Source organism: Pyrus communis, chromosome 15, assembly GCF_041283825.1.
Source record: "Pyrus communis isolate YQ-2024b chromosome 15, ASM4128382v1, whole genome shotgun sequence".
Taxonomy (NCBI): Eukaryota; Viridiplantae; Streptophyta; class Magnoliopsida; order Rosales; family Rosaceae; genus Pyrus; species Pyrus communis.
In genome coordinates, this window is record NC_142579.1 from 9,745,482 (window position 1) to 9,751,481 (window position 6,000).

Genomic DNA, 6,000 nt, shown 5'->3' on the forward strand with positions numbered 1-6,000 from the left:
TATTGATATAATATTTCTTGTTACATTTATTAATTAATATTATTTCGTAAATTCATAACATATAAATTATGTTATACACTTATTCTATAACATGTGAGTTAATAATATTATGTTATAATGTGACCTACATGCTAAAAAATTTCATCCCATCAAGGTTAAATTATGGCAAGTGACAAACAATTGAGAAGCGTATAAACTTCAATGGATTCCTTTTAACATGGGCCACACCAAGAAAACTATGCTTTTGGATTCAACAGAAGGGCAACCGGCTCCACGGTTTCAAACAATAATATTCTGCTTTTGGATTCGTTTTATACATGTACGCATGGTTGAAGTTTGACTTTCTTCTTCCAAACTTGAGGTATTCATCAATTTACCCCTTGAATTTGTGATTATTAGTTAATTTCCCCCCTCAACTTTAATTTTGGCCAATTTCCTCCCTCAACTCTCATAATTAACGGAAGAATAGATGGAAAATTAAAAAGAGAAAAGGAAGAAGAGAAAGTTCAAAGAAAAGGAAGAAGATAAAAGGTGTAGGGAAAATGACTTTTTTGCCCTTTAAAAGCAGTCATGCGGATACCTACTTAACGGAAGAATATATGGAAAATTAAAAAAATTAATAATAGGGTGCAAATTGACTAATAATGAGAGTTAAGGGGGGAAATTGACCAAAATTAAAGTTGAGAGGGGAAATTGACTAATTATGAGAGTTGAGGGGAGAAATTGGCTAAAATTAAAGTTGAGGAGAGAAATTGGCCAATCCTTACAAGTTCAGAGGGTAAATTGACGAATACCTCTCCAAGCTTTAATCTTAGAGTGTATAAGAGATTCCAAGTCAGAAACCCAACATTAATTAAAAAGAAGTATACAATCTTTCGTTTCTATGAGAAAAGAAACACTAATTTAATAATTTAGAACAAAGTATATAGTGACGTGTGCTACTTCATCTAACGGAGGTATCTATTCCAAGTAGTTTCAGATAAACTGTTTTAAGTTTCAAGATTATCAATGAAACAGCTTGGAAACAAGAAGTAATTTCATCCACATAAGAAATAAGTATAAGCAAGAGAAAACTATGAAATAAGTAAGAATTACGGTAGTTAAAGAACAAATACACATACCAAGGAAATCGATTATGAGACGGCCATCTGAGAATCTTCCATCCGGCATACCAAAAAATGTCTCACCATAAGGAGGAGTTGGTGCAACAAGGGATGAGGCCGCCAATCCGCCAGTATCTGAATTAGAGTCCCCAAGGTTAAAGATGGCTAGAAACTGACAGTCCTCCAAAGCGAAGGCAGTAGGGTTCAAAGTGGTAACATGCAAGTGCGACAAAAGCATGTACGAGCAAAAGAATGAAATGATAACTTTGATAGTAATTATCGGGGACTCCATGGTGGAGAAAATAATACAACAATGATAATTGCAGATGAGATCGATATATGAAAATTAAGATGCCACTACTACTGTTTATACAGCGCAAGCTAGGAATTGAAGGTGGAATTTTCAAATTAAAACTAAAAGCTGACCCATGAAAGGACACATGTCCATGTTTAAGTCGTGACACGTGAGTTGTATTGTCCAATTCTACAAGGGCAGCAAGTGAGTTCCACAGAGAGCCATACACTTAGTTGGCTTTTGTTATGCACGTGAGATTATTAGAGATTACGATTACCTATGTTTGTTAGCTAATAAGGAATATGTATTATTAGATTTTCTAGCTTAAACGGTCGTGATTGTATTACAAAGCTTGTATAGGATATGAATTATGGATATTTATGGTGACAAGTCTGGATTGAAAACGATCACACAGTGGGTACGTAGTATCCTTATTAAACCACCGTCTTTGGTGTAAATATTAGGGTTCCCTGCTGACACAACCCGATCTTAATCGGTATTATCTACATACCATGATTGGCAAGTGCTAATCGAAACCTGAGGGTTACGAAAGCCATTCTAACATGCTTATGCTAAGAACATGTAAAACATGGATGCAAATTTGTTGCAAAATAAAGTAAACATAATTAAAAATTCATAAATTAAACATGACATTGGTCAGGTACTGATCATTGATAGTTAAAACATGGGAAATGCTTGAACATGTAGCATACCACTAAGGAAGAACACAGTGGGAGAAATATTATATAAAGGCGCGATTACAAAGAAAAGGGTCCTACATAAAAGGAAGGAAGGCTCGAAGCTACTAATATGGGAATGCCTCAACGCAGGAGTTGTACGCCTCGTTTCTAAGTCCTTAAGGATGCACAAAACAAAGGGTGAGTGGAAGAATGTTTATAATAATAATAAGTAAAACTAATTTGAACATACTAACCCCCAGTTTTAGAAAACTCATATAGTAATACATAATAGGTTTTTTTGAAAACTCTAGCATGCTATAAAACGTTCATAAATAATATAACCATGTATTCAAATAGTGGTATCATAATCACTGAAAGGAAAATCTGTAAAACGTTCATAAATCATATAACCGTGCACTTAAATAGGGGTATCATAGTCGCCGAAAGCCAAATTCGTAAAACGTTTCGTATATCATATACCTATGTACTTCAATAGTGGTATCGTAAACGTCCAAAGGCAAATCCGTAAAACGTTCGCAAATCATATAACAATGTACTTAAATAGGAGTATCATAGTCGCCCGAAGGCAAAATCATCACTCGAGGGTGAAGCTATATGACACTGGGTTACGCCAATGAAGAAATATGGTAGGCCCCATCACTTGAAGGTGAAGTTGTAAGATACTGGATTGAACCAGTGAATAAATATAATACATAATACACCTACACTAGCCGTTACTAGTGAAGCTGTTCGACAATGGTTTCGCCAGTGAAGTTGGAAGTATGTCATAAATTATTTCAATATGCATAAACATCACACCAAATTCATCACCCGAAGGTAAAGTTGTACAATACTGAGTTGCGCCAGTGAAAAAGTATGGTATGCCCCATTACTCGCAAGAAACCCTAAAGCTCAGGCCCCATTTATTGAGATATTGCATACAAAGGGAGTTGAGCCGTAGAAGAGCCTTAACTGTAGCAAGATTTCTCCTTCAGGTAAGTCATTATTCTAGCTATGTGATTATATTATTCCACTATTCATTCTTATACATAATATGTTTCACACTACATTCATTTTGTTTCCAAAGTTGCATTATGTAATTAGTAATGGGTTGCTTACCAGACCTTGAAATTTTAACAAGATAATGAGATAATGTGTAGACATTAATAGTAAAGCATTTTGGCGCTCATGATCCAGATTCTCACCTTATCAGAAAACACATGTTTAGATGTCATTTTGTTTCAGTTACATTTTTATAATTTGTTACACTGTAATTTGATTTTGGTTGATCCTAGAACTGAAAGGGAGGAGAAGAATTCTTGAGTAAAGCTGCTCCATGCAGTATTACATGGGACTTACATGTTAGACCAACAACTGTTTGTTTGCGTGAGTCAATATTTTTTGTATGTATTTTTAATATTATAATTCCCTTCTTATTATGGTTTTCTTGTAAACCTACTTGTATATAAATCACACCTTCAATAGAGAAGAATATACAATTGAATTAACTCAAATTACTCGATTATTTTTATCTTGGCACCAGAGTACATTCATTTAGGCTTGTCTCTTCCCAAACACAAACCCTAGCTGAAACACAAACCATAGCGGGCCATGTTTTCTGGTCTGCGTACTGATCCTCAAACCCAAACTAATCTACCGAAATCCTAATCTATCGATGGCCGAAGAGATGAAGGCTAGAACCCTAGTGGATCCACCAACATCAATGCCTACCATTTGGTTCAAGTTACTGAAACTTCAAAGACTCATTGAACATGATCGAAGTACACGCTGCAGCGCTAGGAAATATTGCTTATTTCACTGAAAAAAAAAACCCCAAAGTTGATAAAATTGATCCCGACTATACCAAGTGAATCACCGAAGATGAAATTGTTAGGAGGATGGTTGTTGAAAACCATGGAACCCCATCTACTTGGTTTGTTTATTGATTTTCCAACGGCCAAAGACCTTTTGGAAAGCGCTACCTGATAGGATTTTTACTACCTGCAAAAGTAAGGATAAAAATACTTAAAAATACTTGCAAGAGTACAACATAGTTGTAGTATGAACAACTCAAGCAATATCGTTTCCACAGGGATTAAATGAATAATTTGTGTTTAAACCAATTCTTAATTAATTACTTGAAACAAAGTTTTGGAAAATGTTGATTTTGAGACAAAAAAATAATAAAAACGAATTTAACAAAAAAACCAACAAAAAACAAATTAAGAAATCAACTAGAAAACCAATTTAAAGAGACACTAGGGTTCCGCCGTCACCTTAACAATCCTACGTAGTTCTCCCAATCACTTATGAATTACCCATGCATATTTTGAAGGTTAAGTTTTCCTAATATATTTCTTCCTTGAAACCTCCAACATAGAACGTATATCTAACATCCAACCTGTCCGGACATTCAGTGACACACCCCGACCCAGAAAGTCCACTTGGACCCTGAATCGAGCTGTGCTGGCCGACACCTGGAAGGTGACGAAGCCATAAAATGTGATAGTGTATAAAAAGTGAATAAATTTGAATCTAAAAGTGTCTAAGTACCATAGTGCGCTATGAGTGGCAGCGAACCCATTTCACACGCGATGTCAGAGCATAAGTAAGGTACAGTAGTGTGGGTAAGAATCATACCCTCAGAAATATCCATTAATACTAAGATTTACCACAGATTCTTGTCGATACAAACATAGCAGCTAAAACCTGGAGGGCACCAAACAGAAGGTGTGAGTAAGCAATAAAACCAAGCTTCCCAAAGTTATTACCTCTCTAAAAGTAATGCCCTAAATGTAAAACCCGTATCGTTTTCCATAAGACAGTACAACATATATACATATATCCAAACCATACTCAGAAATGACCAAAACCACGGTTTGCCATCAAATCCACCATACATTAATAAGTGGGCCAAATGAACTAAATCAATACAAAGTGATATATCAGTTAGAATCATCTAAAATGACATGTACAACTTATCCGTATCTCATCAATCATGGCTAGCATATAAGTCGAAGTCACCTCTAGTGACCTGTACGACTTATCCATATCTCATCAATCCTGGCTTGCATATAAGTCGGAGTCACCTATAGTGACCTGTACGACTTATCCATATCTCGTCAATCCTGGCTAGCATATAAGTCGGAGTCACCTATAGTGACCTGTACGACTTATCCATATCTCGTCAATCCTGGCTAGCATATAAGTCGGAGTCACCTATAGTGACCTGTACGACTTATCCAAATCTCGTCAATCCTGGCTAGCATATAAGTCGGAGTCACCTATAGTGACCTGTACGACTTATCCATATCTCATCAATCCTGGCTAGCATATATCAATCCTGGCTAGCATATAAGTCGGAGTCACCTATAATGACCTGTACGACTTATCCATATCTCATCAATCCTGGATAGCCAATAGCTCAATAAGTATACCTGCACACGAGTCGGAACCACCTAAAGTGGTCTGTACGACAGGACTGGGTGTAAATAAATACGCTCAAGTGCTACGATCACGTGAAGATTGGGCGAATAATCGCGGGTCACCTACGAGTCGGAACCACCTAAAGTGGTCTGTACGACAGGACTGTGCACCTACCTTGGATCCAAGGTGAGCGTAAGGTGCGGGAGGTGAACATCACGTGAAGGACTGTGCCCTGGCCACGGGCGGGAGCACTAACACCGGGGTGCAGGTTTATGAGCTCTCAATGCATCTCAATATAACATGTGCAACTCATGGCAACCAGTACGATAGTATCGAAGTTGCCTAACTCATAACTGTAGTCATGCTATAACGCAATCGATTCAACTAGTACCATAAACTCACCTGAACTTACCTGGGTGTCCTGAGTTCACCTTTGCACTTGAAAGCATTCCCAATAATTATATGCAAGTAATATACATATGGATATATCATGATG